At 39.0% G+C, this 18,503-nt stretch overlaps 1 protein-coding gene across 1 annotated transcript in view; it reads left to right on the top strand.

The window, feature by feature from the left end:
• The window catches only part of CSMD1 (CUB and Sushi multiple domains 1), a 2,270,760-nt gene that overhangs the window by 349,022 nt on the left and 1,903,235 nt on the right, over positions 1-18,503 (top strand). The window lies entirely within an intron of this gene.

Raw genomic sequence — 18,503 nt, 5'->3', positions numbered from 1 at the left:
CCTTTGTCCAATAAATGGAATCCGGAACTGAATCTAATAAAAGGCTTAGGCACCTCTTTATTGTGTGCTCTAATACCTAGCTTTTAAGTGTCTGGTGTCCAAAATAGATGCTGAAACCTGGGGTGAAGCTCTTACATTGCCTGTGGACTTTGAGAGCTTAAGGCAATTCAGAATAGGATCCAAAACAGCAAGCACTGTGAGCAGGAAATGATCTCATGGCAGCACACTTAGTGTATAACTGCCAAGAAGAAGTCAAAAGAGAAATGCTGAGGACAGGGGTCAGTCTTTGCTTCACAGAGACACATAGACAAGTCCTAGTCCATCTATATAGTATATGCCTGAGTTCCTGAGAAACTTAATGCAAAAGGCGGATTAATTCCTGATCCTTACTTAAAAAAATAATTTTAGGCTAGGATAATGGTGGGTTACAGAAATAATATTGCAAGGACTTGAACAGAGGAGAATATGATCCCGTTTAGGCATCTAAGTTCTAGTTAGATACCTAACTGATTGAATACAATTTGGCCCACTCAGTCCTATTTTATGTGACTAAGTACTTTATTGGATCTGGCTTTCAGTGCTTTCAGTTTAACTTTGCTATTACAGTACATGAATATTTTTTACTGTTTTGCCATTTTCTTTTCAAACACAGGATTTGCTGAATACTGAAAAACAATGTTGTTGGTTCAATATCTACATCCTTTATGTGCTGTGGAGTTGTGTTATATTGCTAAACAAATATAGAAAGGTGATGTATATGTTCTGAGATGTAGTGAGTCTCACTGTGTAGGCCCAGGAAGTGGTACATGTGTGCAAGAAGTGCTACATGTGCAATGTGTGCATTTTTCAGTATAGCAAATGTTTGCTTTTGGTATCAGTTAGGTTATTACCTTGGAAGGGGGTTCCTTTTGCATCAGATACTTTTAGTAATAATAGCTAAAGGGTTTGGTTGTTTTTCACTGAGGTCCATGCATCTCTTGGAAGAAGGTTCATTAGAGAGAGACTAGTTTAAGCACAAATATAGGCCCAAGAATAGCAGATATCAGCTCCTGGAGTATAATCCTGCCCATTTGAATCAATGGAAGTTTGGCCATTCACTTCAATAGTGAGGAGTTCACTGCTGAAGTGTAATATTGGCACAAATATTTCACTTATTCTGTCCTTAGAAAAGTCATTTGACTTCTCTGTCCCTGAATTTTCCTAGCTATGCTATACGAATGATCCTGGTACATGAATGTATTGCATAGGTGCATTGAATAACTTGCTGAGTGTCTTTTAAAGAGTTTTGAAAGTGAAAAATGAGATTTGAATAATTATATTTCTGTTGGTATGTTTTATGTACTGTAACTTTTAGTTTGGCCTTTGCATTGAACATAGGTTTGTTACATTATACATTTCATGGCAAATCATTCAGATATTAGCAAACATTTTTTATAATATTAGTGTGAAACAGAAAATTGGTCTCTTTATTTGAAAATATATATATTGATGTTTTTGCATAGACCTGTAGATGGAAAATACAATAGTAGACTTTGGATAATTAAAATTCATTAATCATCATACAGAAACTGGAGGCATTTTTCAATAACAGATATGAAAGTATATAACACTTTCAAATGATCCAATATTCACACCATTTTACATATTAAATCTATTCTGCTACCTCATATTGTTTGGTTGCCATAGCAAAATTGCATAGAATAGAAACAACACAATCATTGTGTACATTGATAGCAAGGTGTGATACTATTGATTAATGGACTATAGATTAGTATAGATAGTGTGTAGTGGGAAAACCTGTTTTATTATTAGCAACTTCTACAGTTCAGATAAAACACCCATGTTAATCTTGCCTCGCTATATAAAAGCAGCACTGATGTGTGTGGCCACAGCAACTTAGACTTAATAGACTTATATTTATGTACTATAGAGATGAATTTGGTACCATTAATACCAAGTACCTTAGCACACTTGCTTCATCACCTCTAAATTAGGAGTTTGGAATCTGCTATTATCAAAATTAGAACATATAGTACAATGGTCCAAAGTACTACGTGTAATGGCATTGCTTTAGGGTTCTTTGTAGAATACTGTAACGGTCTTTGCATAAAGATAAGAAGTTGGAATGTTAATTCCATTGTTAAGATATAACTAAAACAGATTTCTCTGTTCTCTACTGTTGAAGAAAACCCTTCCAGTTAAACATCAATATTTCATTATCAATTGATAAGAGAGCTTCAACACAACAAAATTTTAATTAAGCTGGGAAAAAACCCATAAATATATTATTTGCTTCCATTTTACATCTTTGAACAATTGTTCATTTGTTATATGCAATTAAGTAACAGCACTTACAGCAGTACTGGAATTCAAATGGATAGTGCTCTTGTGGAGGATTCATACAACCACTCACTGGTGTATTGAGTCATCAGGAAAGTTTATTACTTTTAGTTATCTTTCTATTGTTGATTTATTGCTACACTAAAGAAGAGTTGCTTTTGATTGCTCAGAGTATCATAAATTAGGTACTAGCTGGAATATTTATTGGCATTTCTTCTTTTGCACAAACACTATATGGCAATAGCAAAAAGTAGCTTTTAAAATGGAAATAAGAAATATCTAAAGGGACATGTAGAAATAGGATAAGTTTCAACTATGAAGAGAAGTCAACTGATGATATTCACCTACAACTTGTACAACATGCAACTATTTTCTTGTCATGAAGAAAGTAACTAGTCATTTTCAGGGTCAGTCAATGAGGAGAGGGTAGTGTTACAGTTGCATCCCCTTTGATTCCTGTTCCACCCAAAGTTTAAAACCAACTGGCTTGCAATTAAGGATGTGAATGGTTAAATGATTAATGATGATAACTGGTGATAACTAGTTATAGCTTACCTTTTATGCAGGGTCAATCTGGCAGGGAAAGGGGGAAAATGAAATCACATGGTGCCCAGCAGGAACCAGCAGGTGGAAGATCTGGTGGGAGAAAACGGGGGGACAGGGACTATTCAAAAAAGAAGCCCCACCTGTCTATTCCAATATGTAGCTCTGCTCCACTCCCTCCGCCCTGTTCTGCTGGAGCCAGTCCCAGGCAGCTGTGCAGCGGAAGCTACAGTGGGCTGGGAAAGTCCCTCACCAGATGCTGCCACCCACAGCTTCATGTGGGCTGTGGTGATTGCCACTGCCTCCCCTCCACCTCCATGCTGCTACAGCCATTCCCAACATGTGGGAGCCAGCCCACCTCCCTCCGGCCCTTTCCAGCACAATTGGAGGTGGAAGCACAGTGAAGCTATAACTACTCTAGTTTGCCTGTCCCAATGGCTAACCACATTCTAGTCAGAAAGATTCTCCCTAATCTATATATCCTCTGCAGTGTGAAGCCATCGCTCCTAGTTCTATCCCCTACAGCCATAAAGAAATGTCTGTCTCCATTGTCTTTATGGTCATCCTTCAGGTATTTGAAGACTTATCAAATCCCCCTTCAGTTTGTCTTCTCCAGACTAAATAACTCTGGGCATTTATACATGTGCAGTGGGAGAGGGGTAGGGGGTAGCGCTACTCTGGGATGCTCCAGGTGCTTTAATTAGAGCGGTTCCAAGAGATGCTCTAACTAAAGAGCCCAGAGCATCTTGGGTATCAGTATACTGGTGCTTAAAAATGGCAGCAGGGCATTTTAACTATCGGTCATTCAATGGGCTTCAGTTTAAGCACCCCACCACCATTTTTAAGCACTGGGATGCTGATACACGAGATCTTGGAGTCTGCTGGAGTGTGACAGTTGCCAGTCACCAGCAGTCTCCATTAATTGAGCCTGCTCCAACATGCTCCTAGTTACAGCACATAGGAGCAGCCTCTCTGCTCATATATAGGCACTCTCTTGTTCTTTCAGCCTTTCCTTGTAGGTCATGCTTGCCAGGCTTTTGTAGATAAAAATGACACGGAAATTGTTCTTCACTGGACTCTTTCCAACCTGTCCACCTCTTTCATGAATTGTGGGGCCCACGACTAGATACAGTGCTCCAGGAAAAGCCTCACTGTGCTGAATAGAGAGGAGGAATCATTTCCCTTGATTTTTCGAGACACTCCTATTAATTCAACCCAGGCTTTTATGTCGACAGTTTGTTTTTGTTTTTTTAGTGGGAGGATTCAGGTATTCATGTACTTGGATATGCATTTCGTTTAGTACCTTTTTTCCCCCTTTTCTTTTAGCCTCAGATATTTTCTTGATTTGCTTCTGTTCTTCACATTGCTCATTATACCCTAATTTTGTAGACAGAAATACCACGTAAGTTAAGGTTTAGGCTCTTGGTAATTATTAAGCCTTTTCTTTGATTTCATATGCCCATATTTGTGAGGTGAGGGGTGCAATGTGTTTCACAGTTGATTACTCTTAGAAATTGTTTTCCAAAGCACTTGCTATCTCTGTTGTCTTTAGGATGATGAGGTGAGTGACTTGTTCTCGTTCTCTCTCTCTCTCTCTCTCTCTCTTTTTCTCTCTCTCTCTCATAAGCTAAACACAAGAAAAGATTTGCAAGTGGAAGAACTGTAAGAAATTCAACATTTTTGCTACTCATTTTTAATGATTTTTAAATGTTTGGATTTTTTAGTACTTTCTACAGCAATAGAGAAAATGAAGAATTTACTACTATAGTTATATCAGATTTCCACAAAACTAGTTAATAATTATACCAAGTAATGTTGATGATAGAGAAATGGCTAAATGTAATTGTAACAAGTGCTCATCCCAGGAGTAGTTGTGGTGCTAGCCTGGCTCCCCTGGCTCCCCTTTGCGCCCTCTCCTTTTAATTTTCCTGGTGAAAGGAAGGCTTCCCAAGCCTGGTCTTACTTTTAGAACCACAGGTGCTCATGGTCATTGCCTTAAGAGCTAATTTTGTGGGTTCTGTCCTCCCTAATATCCACTCCCATGCCTCACAGATAGTCTGCTAACACAACTCACTGCTCTCTGGAAGGCTCCAGGCACTGGAGTTTCCCCTGATGCATCATAATCCCCCCTGGGCACCGGACCATCCTGATTGCCCCCAAGCACTAGACCTTCAAGTACCTAGTCTTTCCTGAGCTCAAGCCCTCTCTTTGTGGGTCCCAAGCTTATCTCTTCTAAGGCCTGCTCTTGGCCCCATACTCTGCCTCTCAATGGGCTCAAGCTCTCTCCCTCTGGGCCTCAGGCCCTCTATTCTTCTTGCCCCCAGACTATGGGGTCACCCACTCCTGTTCCATGGCCTATGTGTTTCAAGGCCTGCCTTGTTTCCAGACTCAGTACTCCTTACCCCCAGCCCAGATGCTAAAATGGCACCCCCACTGTAGCCCTACTGCCAGGACCTCCTTTCCCTCTGCCTCCCAGGGCTGGACTGCTTGAACAGCTCTGGCCCTAAGTTTATATGACTCAGTCCCAACCCCCTTCTGGTCACGTGTCTCCATAATAGGGCCCTGCCACACCTGCAGGCTTTTGCTCAAGCAGCCTTCCCTCTTAGTGACAGACACACCAAGCACCCTGTCACAGAAATGCAAATAGCTTCTTCCATTTCCATGTGCATGCTTTATTACTCTGTAATGCTAAATAAGAATCCTAATCTTAGGGAATGAAATTTTAGTAGGAGAAATGCTACCACTGCTGCCTCAACAAAAGTTTTTTTTTTTTCCAAAAGAAGGGAAGCAATAAACACTGCCAGACAAAGCTGACTAGTTATGATGGAAAGGGCCGATGGAGCCTCTCATGCTACCTGTTTAATTGAGTATATAGCAGCCAGTTTGTTTTGCAGATTAAAGCAGTTTTCTTTCAAGTGCACAGGCTTGCTAGTTTTGTTGGCAAATACATGTACCAAGAAGATTTAGAACAAATTTTCTTAAATTTTCTTAAATAACATATGCAGTCCTTTTACTAAGAACAAAGTATTCTTATAAAAATATAGATCATATTAATTACATGTCTGAAGATGAGATTGGAGTATAATCAACTATGAATGAATATAATTACATTTCCCCCCAAACTGTGAAATATTGTTTGAACTGTAAAATTAATAATAATAAAAAAATAAACCTCGTTTGCATTAAGGAAACTTAATTCCTTGGAAAGGAATTGCAATTATTTCTGGATAAATCAAAATGGTGTATTCAATTACAAAGCAGAACTTTTTATCAGTTTCTTAAAGCTTTTGTAAATGTGGATGTTGAGGTCAGCAAAAGCTTGATTACCTTCCTATTGGATGTTTTATTCATTTATCAAAGCCTGTGCCATCCTATTTGATAATGCTGTACTGATGAAGGGTAAGGATCACAGTCTCATGCTCAGAGAAACTCCTGATTTCAGTATGCGGCCTTTTAACTGAACTAAAAAAAAATGCCTGTGGGACTGTGTTACTGAATTCTGTTATTTAAATTAGTGTTTAATAACAGGTAAAGTTTAAAGCTATATTCTACTGTTTGTTGTGGATTTTTCTTATTGTTTGAATGCATAATAGTCTGAGGCCCTGAACCTTGTTTGGGACCACTAGTTACTACTGTATCAGTCCAAATGTAAATAAAATACATCTGAAGGCAGATAAATCTACCCACAGATGGCACGTGTAGTTAAGTATTCTTCCAGTTTTTGCTTTCCATTGTTAACACATCCTCATACTACTTTATAGGAAATCTGCAAGAGATCTACAAAAAGATAGACCTAATTAAATTTCTCTTTTGCAGCTCCAAACTTTGTTACTTGGAGCTAAGGTCAGACCTACTCTAAATAAGTAGAATTTTTGCTTCATGGAGTCTCAGTTGCTATACCTCCTTGAAATCGTCTTTACAGAGGAATTTCCCCCTATATATGCACACATAACACAGCTCCTTTTCTTTTACAATTCAAGTTATTATTCTACACAGGAGAATCTTCTATTCACAGCTTCTTAAAATTGTAATATTACCTTTGTGTCTTATGATGAATTGAGCAAATATCTATGCACAAAACAAAATCCATCTTAATTCCCAAAATAATGTTTAGTATTTTAGATTCAGAGAAGGGACCTCTGGAAGTTAACCAGTCCAAGCCTCTGCTCAATGCAGGGTCACCCTTATCCAAACCATCCCACACAATTACTTACCTCATCTATTTCCTAAGGTATACAATTAATCATGTCACACACCTACCAGGAATTTTGCCCAGACACCAAAAGAAACTTAACTTGCCATAGCTAAAGCAGGGGGATAGTGGCATTCAGTGAACTGTTGTTGCAAGGGTTGCTAAAAAACCCTTGAGAGATCCAAGGAAGAATGTCATTCCCCTGCTACAAAAAGAAAGCAAAAAAGCACTCTGACCAAGGGATTAAATTCCTTCCTGATCTCAGGGACAAGACCCTCTAACACGGAACGTCCAAATTTTAGTTCCAGCAAAGGCATTGGCGTACTTCAGTCCAAATCTCTAGCCTTTGCTGCAAGCCAACATCAAATACTTCTGAACAAGGCCACAACAAACAAAAACAAAAAAAATCCTGATGGCAGTAGCTTGGTACCATGTGGCAGTGAGCAAAGCCCAGAAGCATGGGAAAACCAAACTCCTTCCATTCTGCTAATATCATTGCTATATCATTGCTATGTATGAATATATTTTACATCAACTGAAGTTATTCCATCTACTCCATTGCGTGTGCCACCAATGACAAAGCTATATGAAGTGTGCACTTTATAGCTGCATACTTTCTAGAAGCACTTGTGGTTTAGTTTGTTTGTTTTGTTTTTGGTTGATGGCACATCTCTGTAATCTCCTGGCTGGTGTGATTTGTTCATATGACTCTCACTTTGTGACCTTCCTTAATGTTTAACCTGGAGCAATATAAATGACAGCACTATTTTGTTGTTTTCCTTTATAGTGTTTCTGGAGTATTATTAGTATGAGACTTTGAAGAAGTAAGTTTGGTTATGACTCCATAAAATCTTTATTTCTGTAGTTATACAAAAGGCTTAGCACATCCTAACGCATTATGCTGTTTCCTGAATATAGAGTGAAATCTGGCCAAAGTGATGGCCCATGGGTATAATGAAAATTGGGTGCATTATCAAGGTGGCAGTGACATAGTGAAACAGAATTGTACTGTGTTTACAGAAGCTTCCTTGTGACCTGTTGGAAAAGTTGGTTGCCTAGTAGGAGTGCCCTTTGCTATGGGTTATGCTTCATAAACAATTATTTCATATCAGTTTACAAGGGATCTTTGATTTTAGTTATCAAATACACATTTGCTTCCATTGTGCCTTGATATTGTCTTGGGTGACACCTGGTGGACTGGCAGCAATACAGAGAAGCATCTGAGAATCTTACTAGATCACAGAGTCAATATGAGTTTGCAGTGTGATGCAGCTGCACAAAAGCCAAATGAAGTTTTGGGATGCATCAATAGAAGCATTAGGTGTAAGACACAGGAGGTGATAGAACCTCTATTTGGGGCAGGTTAGGCTTCATCTGAAGTATTGTGTGCAGTTTGGGGCTCCAGAAGAATGTGAAGTTAGAAAGGGTCCAGAGGCAGGCAGCAAGAATGATAAAGAGCTTGGATGGCAAGTCATATGAAGAGAGGTTGAAGAAACTAAGCATGTTCAGTTTGCGGAAAAGAGATGAATTATCTTAAACCCAAAATGCAAAGAACCAGATCCTATAATCGCTGTCCATGATGAACTCCTTTCATTGGGTGTTTGATAGAAGGAAAGTCTGCAGCCATGGGTTTGAATGTCCTTCTGCGAACTCTTTCAGTAATGGAGGAATTACAGGTTAAGTGATTAATGGTGGTTAATGATCCTTGTAAGTCAGTATTTTATATATGTATACTAATGACACACAAATCCTAGTGTCATTGTTGGATTTTTGTCATTTTTTAAAACTTAAGGTCCTTTCTATTCTGGGCCAGTTTTTACCCTGTGCTACACATACACTTATCAAAAATAAATGAAAATGTAGTTCATGTTTGCTATTCCACTCTGTTTAAATAGTAATGGATACTAGGGTGTGGAGAAGACTATGCAGTAGCATTGGCCCCTTATAGTATAGAAGAGTTTTGTTAGTGCAAAAGAAATGACAAAGTATTGAAAATGTCAGCATGCATCCCCAATAGCAGATATCATGTAGCATTGTTAGGTCAACTTACTGTTTGTTACACTGACCTAAAAAGAATTCTGCACTTCAGCTCAGAAAGAAGACAGGCACATTCAGTATTGTGGGTCAAAGATGAACTGGTGTATTTGGATACCCAACTAATTAAAATATAAGTAAATAGCTAGGTTTCTTTCAGTGTCAGCTATGGTTGGACTGTTGATGTAGTGATGGTACAGGAGATGAGAAGGAAAGGAATTTTTTTTGCTAATACTTTTTATTGGACCAACTGTATAAGTGTTATTTCCAAAGTGTTGATTCTGGTGTGTGTGTGTATGTGATTTAACCTTAACAGATAATTTATATAGCTAATAATACAAAGTAATAATTCAAAAGCAATATTTAAAGCAATGTGTATGTACAAAGGCATGTACTGACTTATTTACAAAGTACAAACAGTTCAGCGGCAGACTATGATTTTATGGGCCTTGGTGTCAATCTTAAAATTTAAGACCAGCTTAAGTCTTCTTTTACTATAAGACACTGCTCCCCTTCAGGTTTTAAAAAGGCTACCAAATGAGACAGAACATGTATCTCACATATTTCTTTCATGAAGGCCTGTGGCATAGAGACTGAAACAGAAACTGGATCTCCTTTTAAAAAACAACTCTTGCCATATACAGTGTGTGCCAGTAACAGAAAAGCTAATAAAACTAATATTGTCTTTGATTAGAAATAGGTATTATGGATGCTTATTTTACTGGGTTTTATTTATTTTCTTAGTATTTCACCAGTGCCCAGAAGCACTTGTCCTGATGAGGGTCTTAGTTTGAAGGGGACTATAGAAACATATACAACTTGAAGGTAGTTTTTGACTCAGAGGTTAAAATCATCAGTAAATGTCATTTAAATTCCTAATACTATGCATCTGCTGTCTATATTATGAGGGATTCAGCAAACTATGCATGCAATACATCATTCAATGAATACAAATAATAAAACTACAAATATTCTACCTTTTATGTAAGAGTAGCTTCATATTCCTAAATTATTTTTTTGAGTCTGCCCAACCTCTGTAAAGGTGTTGAATTAAAAAATCATGGTTCGTTTCTCGGGAGGTGGAAAAAACTTTCAGCTTCAGACACACTTTATTAGCAATACAAAAGGTATATATTTGCAAATAGGGTCAGAGGGAGAAGACAAAAGATCAAATCCCTCTGCCCCCGAGCATAATCATTAGCAGGCTTTTATCCCCTCTCTCCTGACCACGTGTGCAGAAGGAGGAATTTTTACAACTCATTTCCGGTTCATACAAACATATATGTAAACATGTCGCTTCATACGTCCCATGTGCATTACAATTAACTACTTAAGTATGCGGGGCGGGTAGGCTTAATATGCATTAGGTTATCACGCGTGCGTGGATGGGACTCAAGGTTACTCAAGGTTCATCCTGAAGGCAAAAAATGGCATTTGCTCTTATCTTAGCCTTAGGAATGTGGGGTCATGAAAGAAAGTGTGATTTAGTGTGACAAAGAGATAGTAAATTTGCAGGACAGAGAGGGAGTGATACCTTTAGTACAAAGGGCTTTTGGTGGTTTTTCCCTTCAATTTCCAACCCCCCCCTTCCCTCTCCCATTAAGGAGACAAGGATGGGTAGCAGCTGTGTTCTTTTTTTTTTTTTTTCTAAATCTGCTATTGATAATGCATTTTTAATAATATTTCTAACAAAGGCATAAAGTCTCCTTTTAAGATCCTCCTGATCATAGCAATAAGAATAGCTATCAGTTAAGATTTTAACCCCAAAAGACATATAAACACATTATGCTGAAGTAATGTATTTAATGGCAAAATGCAGATGGATCAATAATGATGCACAGAACATTTAAATATGACAGTCTCCTATGAAGACAGATAATTTTGTAGTGATAAATTGAAATAATCGGACTTGCAGATTCTGTCATTGAATAAGAAAAATATTACTCTGATACAGGCAGTAGAAGAATGCCCTGCATATTTGCACATATTCAACATTTGGACTCATTATAAATGAGTTGAACAACAGTTGATTAGCTCGTTTTCCATTTGATTCTGGGAGGTACTGACATTTCAATAAAAGTTGTAATCATTCACTTCCAAGAGATTCCAAGTTCCTGTGGTATCAAGCCCCAATAATTTATGTTGACTCTTGGCCTGAGATTTTCCACAAGGAAGGTATTTTACATGCAATTATGTTTGTACCAGTTTGCTAATATTTGATTGATTGTAAAATATATTCTATATTAACCCTGCTATCACGTATGGAATTTGGGCTCAGTCCTCAAGAGAATACTTGCTTATAACGTTAATGGTCTTTGAGATCATTTTGCCATTACTATTTGCCAGTTAGTTGATTACCTCTTACACAGCTAATAAAATGTAATCTGTTCTCATATACCTGTGCCTGTATATATGTGCATGTGCATTCATCCAAGTTCTACTTAAAACCTTAGAGCTTAAGTGGAATTTAAGTAATGCATTGGGCTCATCACAGCCTTCTTAACTGATGAATTGTACTTGATATGCACAAGTAACTTGCCCATTCCTTAGCAGATTATGGAAGTCACATGAGTTACAGTTGTGATTGTGAGAGATTTCTGAGTCCATAATATTTCAATATTCAGTTAACAGAATTAAGGAAACTTCATAGTAACATTTGAATTCTATTTTTCCACAAGTTTTTTTTTTTTTTCTTTTCCCTTGGAGGGCCATTTATAAGCTGAAAAGAAAGTCCAGGAATTGGAGTTGTTCCAGTATTTACACCATTTGAAACAAATATGAAAAGAACTTATAAGTCTTTAATATTATTTTGACAATAACAATAACACATGAATGGAACATTCAAATGCCACTAAAGAAGGCAAATACAAATACACACAGTTGCAGAAATTAATAATTGTTGAACCTACATGCACACTTTGAAAATATTCCTTATTGTTATTCAGTGATACAGTTGTGTACCTGAAATGAGTTGGAATAAAATAGGACACTAAATAATGAGTACATTTTAGTTATGTCTCTGTATCCCAGTACGGATACATTTGAGAGAGAGCCCATCCAAAGTGATCTCTACCTCATGGATGGTTGAGTCAGAGAAACTGCAGAATCACTGCTGGTGCAGTGAGGCCTCTGTATATTCTGTATTGCTATAACAGAGATTCACATTTAGCTGTGAGTGGACCCATGTGGAATCAGCTGGATAGGCTCTAACATTCATGAGGATCATAGGAGCTCATAAAATCTATATGACTATGTAAAATATCTGACTGTAGTTTCTAAATAAAATTCAGTTAGTCAACTTTATCCTCAGCCAGTCTATAGGTTGGCAGGGAAAACACAGTCAATAAAATGTTTTTTAGTAGAATTATTTACAATGTAGGCAATATAAATGTCACTATTTTGCCTTTTTATAAGGATTAACTAATACTGCACATTTTCAGTTAAACTAAATAACAGTGATAACTGTCTCTTTAATTAGTACCTCTACCTAGCCTATACAACCTATTGTACAGAAGGCTGGGGGGGTGAGTTTTTTCAGAAGAAGCAAATTTTACTTAAAAAAAAGCAAATTCGACTGAGTAACATTAAATTTCAAAGGGGCTTGATCATGATGAACTTTATAGTATGTCATAATTCAGCTGGTATGTTTCTGATGGATTGACATTTGGTCAGTTGCCTGTGTTTTTACAATCACTGGTTGGTTATTTGGTTGTCTGTCTGGAATCAGTTGTTCATCTCAACTTTTTGGTACAAAGAGCACATCGTAACTGGCATACCAGATTCAGCAGAGTGGGTTAGGTCTTAGAAGATTCATGGAGGTATAAAAAAGTTGTCCTATGTGCTGAAGCACAAGGAGGGGTAGTGTAGGGAATGCGCACTCTCACTATAGGTGCTATATCTTTTCTGTGGAAATAGGACTGTAGTTTCTCCCTCTCTGGCACTTTGGAACCTTTCAAAAATGATGAATGGATCCTTTAAAAAGTGATTTTTATAAATAACATAGTTCAGGATTATCCAACTTCTCAGTGGCCAGAGGCTGTACAGCAGGGGCTGCAAAATGCAAGGGCAGGCACTCCCCCACCCTGCTGCAGCACATGCAAGCATGGGCACCTCTGCCCACTGCCCCTGTGCAGCACAGTGCCCCAACTCACCTGCAGCTCCCTGTGGCTCCCCTGTGGCACCCCCCGTGGTATTTCTCCATGTGGGTGTTCCCTACTGCTCACCCAGTCCTGTGCTGGGACTGGGGCTGGGTCAGGCAGCAGATGCCAGGAAGGGAGCGGGGAGTTCCAAGAGTCTTGCAGCTACTGCAAGCTAGAGCAAAGGGCAGCAATGGCATGATGGGAGCCTGGGGGCTGCACGTTAACTTTTCATAGACTGCATGCGGTCCACAGGCCAGCAGTTGGATAGTCTTCATAGTTTCATAGTTTCTAGGGTCGGAAGGGACCTGAGTAGATCATCTAGTCCGACCCCCTGCCATGGCAGGAAAGATTACTGGGGTCAAACGACCCCAGCAATCTTGTTTTAATTGAAAGTTTGTAATACTTGAGTATCTGGCATTAGTCCCAAGGTCCTGACTCAGTATTTGCTCTGCCCCTGCTCAGAAAAGTTCCTCTTAATATCAGTAAGATCCTCAGGATTTGGCACTTTGATTTCCAGTTTATTCTTACAGTGGGCCAGATACTGAAATCCTGCCTAATTTTTCCACTTATGTCCATTTGAATGGAATGGCCCACACCTTCCACAGGGTAAGGACTTCAGTATTTGGTTCGTTACAGTTATCGTCAGGAAGACATGCCTGCATGTTATGAGCAGGCTGGCTAGTCTAGCACAGGATGAAAAAATGAAACAGATTGCTATAAATGTAAAAACTACAAGGTGATGGGGTTGCTCCATCTATTGGCTTGGTAGAAAAAAGCACTGCTAAGCTTATCAACTTGCTTTTTTCTGCTGAAAGTTAATGCTGCTTTGCATCTGCAGAACTCTTTTATATGCTGACAGAGTTCTCCGAAAATAGTCACAAGAATAATTTTTGAAAAAAGAGTTTCTTTCACATTTGCACTGCAGTTCTATTTGCAGAAGATGGTGTGAACAGTGTCACCAAAGGAAAGCAAAATGGCAAAGAAAAGAAAATAACAGATGGCAATATTAGACTGCGTTACTTGGTTACCATAGAAAGCTTCAAAATGTTTTGGTTTTTTTTTGAAAAATCATAGTTTCAGTTAAAATAATCTTAGTAAAGGGAGAATAATTTACAAAAAAATAAAAATACAGTATCTTTACATTGTAAAATGCTTTTGAAATATTGAATAAGGGTAATTATCAAAATACATCTGCAAAGGAATAATAACATAAATTTTAAATTAATCCAAAGGTGTACATAGACAATCTATTATTGGCACAAAGCACGTAAGGCTTAAACAGCATTTATAAAATCACTCAAGTATTACAAAAATCAAAGAACCAAAGAATTCAGTGCTGAAAAGATCAGAAAGAATTTCAACTTCCAGCAGATTTTCTTTAAAGTGCTAAGTTACAGAGTAGTAAAGCTTCTTTTTAATGTGATAACTTTCAGAGGTAGAAAGGCTACAAATGAACATATTAGATCAGAATAACAAACAGTAGGCACATTTACATGAGAAGTTTACTGAAGAGTTGACTTATTAGCTCTGCAGTAGACCATCACTGTCTACACGTGTGGTGCTATTAGGACAGAGTAAGCTAATTAAATTCACCGTAGGATAATACAGCCACAAACAAGTACTATCCTATGGTGGAATTATTTACTCCATCACAACACACGCTGATGGCACAAGGCTAGAGTACAAGGGTGCTTCAGTGCAGGGCTTCATGCTGGCTTGCTCTACATTGAAGCACCCTCCTGCCCCAGCCAGCCCCTCTGTAGCACTGGGGTAGGGCAGCCCTGGGCTGGCAGGCAGACACCCAGGGCTCCGCTGTCAGCCGGGGCTTCTCCACCCTGGCTCAACATGTTGTGGTCCTAGGTGCATGTGTAAACATGACTCCTTGGAACAATAAACTCTGGCATGAACTGTCCCAGAATTTATTCAGCCACATTAGTTGCATGTGTAGGCATATCCAGTACATGTTTTGGAATATATTTTTAGATATTAACCTAGCATCCTCCTACTCAAAACTTGACTTTCTGAAAGGTGCCATAACCAATTCTGTCTGAGCATGGGTACATTGTAATAATTTCATTTTATCATCGTGGTCATTAGGGCCAGGAACAGGCAATATACTTTTTTCTGGCTTAGCTGGTCATAAACCAGTCTGAACCTGAAACAGAACAGACATTCAGTGCACCTAGACCAGTTAAAAATCGTGGAACCCAGTCTGAGATATAATCATTTGAGGGCAGACTGGTCTATTGACTTCTGTCCCAGACCCTCTCCCGAATCACCATTCCTCCAGCCACTGCTCCCAGTTCCTGATGTAGAGGACAGCCACGCATCTCTGAGCTACTGTTCCTGCCTGCAGCTGTCAGGCAGTGGGGCGGGGAAGCAGAATGGTGCCCCCCATGGTACGACCTCCCCCCGCTGTTCTGGCTGGGTTGGGTACGGGGGCAGGTCCATATGACAGGGGTCTCTTCTTTCTCTCCCTCTCCCCCACCACTGCTGACAGGTGGGGAGGGAACAGACCTGGGGACAAATTCTGTTCTGGCTCTCCCCTCCCTAAGGCTGACAGGGATTTGGGAACATATGCCTGACGGCCAATCAGCGATGACCCCCACTTGGCTGTGATCAGCTGCCCTCAGCAATCTCTAGCATGCTGCAAGGAATGTAGGAGTGCCTTGTGTTCTGGCCTCAGCCAATGCCTACCTTCCCCCTTCCTCACTGAAGGGCAAAAATATGTTCTGTTCACTTCCAAGATAATCTTCACAGCTTAGAGAACCCTGCATAGATTGGATCAATTCTGTCTCTGGCTTTTTGAATGTCTGTACTTAGCCACGATCATATACTCAAAATGTGCTGTACTATTAAAGAATTTTTCCATGTGTTGATTTTGGGACTTTAACAGAACTTCTTGTAGTCAGTTTCCCTGTTTGGATCTCCTTTCTCCTGCTAGTGGGATGGCATGTACTGTTCTGAGGCATGTTTCCATGTTGGGTCTGAAGAAGGGTTTTTGCAAATAATACAGCAGAATTACTACTGAATATCTCATTTTTGGACCTTCTTTCTACATCACATAGAAAAAAATGGAGAGTAATAAAGGCCAGTGTATCTGCTGGGGTGTGTTTGGTATAAAATTTACTACCCAGGTCTTTAAATGGGGGAAGGGAGCCACAAGTGCTTGGGTGGATGAAGAGCCATTTTGCTCTTTTTACTTTTGGAACTTCCCTGACAAGTTCTCAATAGAAGACTGTTGAAGCCTATGCAATTGTTTGCCAACTCTGTGATATATAGTTTCCAGGATTGGGAAGTCCTAAGTAGCTATGCAATGGCTGAATAGAGCAGAGAATTTTTTTCTTTCCTTGAAACAATTTGTTTTGTTTTTGTTTGAAACGGAATCTCTCCATGGGGAAAAAAGCCAATTTTGATAACATGTTCAGTAGTAGGTGTTTAGGGCCTTTACATGGCATGTGAGAGATCCAGATTCCATTCCTGACATGGTCTTGTTCAGACCAAGGACTTAATTGAAACTATTTTACTATGAATACATATTTAAATGTCCCCAGTGGAACAGTTAGAAATGAATTGACTTTATGGCCCTGTCATTATGTCTTTCCTTAGGGAGGTAGATGATACAGTGTCATGAACCTGAGGGGATCATGGGGTGTTTCAAATGGTTTCTTGAGATTTGTTTTACTGGCATGTCACATGAAGTCCCTACAGATTGGTAGAGTCAAGCTGTGTTCAAACCTGTCATTATTATATCTCCAAGAATTATGGTATTTGATATACGTGTAATGGTATATCTTTAATGTATAGCCCAAACTTTTAGTGGGGCAGTGATTAACTTAAGTGTTTCTTCCCTATTTATACATGGAAGATGCAATAGCTGAGAATTAGCATCAGAGGAATTTGTTTATCCACAAATAGGGCCTTCCAGGCAATGACAAATTTACATTTTAAAAGGAGAAACGCTAATATGAATAGCACCTGGAAACAGGAAGAACTTTTCCCACTAGATTGGTATTCTTCGTGTGTGAAAGGATGTATATATTCTCTCAATCTTATTTAGATCAGGAAAAACTTTCTGCACCCTTTGGGAGAGTAGGAAGTTATATATAAGGTGAGTTCCCCAAAAATCCAATGGGTGATAAATGTAAATGGCCCAGGGCTAAGTAAAACAAGCAGATGGGAGAAACTGCAGGAGGCCATGATGGAAAGGTCTGAGGAAGGGGCTGCTTTCTAATGCATTGACCTGTGTAAGAACTGTAGTCTTGAATTTAAATTGCAGGGTAAGAGCAAATTATTGGTATGATATTTATTTGTCTTATATCTCTGTATCTCAACATATGGTTACTGATTTCTTATGCTTGCTCTTTTTTATATTATCAATCTTTCTGTCATCTTTTTATAACCCACTTATTGTCAATGATAACTGTGATTCTAGAGCATTTGACCATGAAGGCAAGCCTCTTCTAAGCAAGGGCAAATCTATCTTTTCTGAGTGCATAATTGGACAATAGTGTGATGCTTCTAGCTGGCAAAATACCCTCTGCTAGGACCTGACAAGACTTGCAGGAGACTAGTAAGGTTGAGGTACATCTCAACCAGTGGGCAAGCAGCAGACAGAAGGGAGGGATTTGGGGAAGAAAGACAATCCTGAAGGTGTGAGAGCATCCTTTGATTGTGTCTCAGGCTCATACCTGGCCACATCCAGGGTTGGGGAGTGTCACATACAGATTCAGATTCCTCTCTAATTCAAGTACAGCAGGTGACATAAACTTGTATTTCCCAGGTGACTCTCCTAATTATGTCTCAACATAGTTTATTGGCTATGCAACATAGTTTATTGGCTTTGCAAAGCAAAACAAAAATCTCAAAAGATCTTGACCTCATCTTGATGGAAATATTCCTTTAAATCTCTTTGTTTTGTTTTTTTGTGAGAGGCAAGGATTTTGCGGGGGGGAGGTTCCTTGCATAATTCCTGGGCCATCATGGCTACAGCATTATTCCAACACTACCAACATTTTTATGGGATTTTTCATTTAATGTTTTTTGTGGGCACAACTCATTCCAAAGCAGCAGATATTTCCATCTGTAATTATATCTAGGCAGTAGTATTAAAAAAAAAATGAAAAAAGAAAGGGGAGGGGAAATGCAATCAGGGCAGTAGCCCTGGTAACTGCATTTGGGGGAAGAGAGGGAAAAATAGCTGCAACCACAGTGGCAGTTGGCTGCACCATTTAAGTTGGCACTGTGGCAGCCAG

This window comes from Crocodylus siamensis, chromosome 1, assembly GCF_052110815.1.
Source record: "Crocodylus siamensis isolate JL-2025a chromosome 1, ASM5211081v1, whole genome shotgun sequence".
NCBI lineage: Eukaryota > Metazoa > Chordata > Crocodylia > Crocodylidae > Crocodylus > Crocodylus siamensis.
This window is presented reverse-complemented; position numbering and strand designations above follow the sequence as displayed.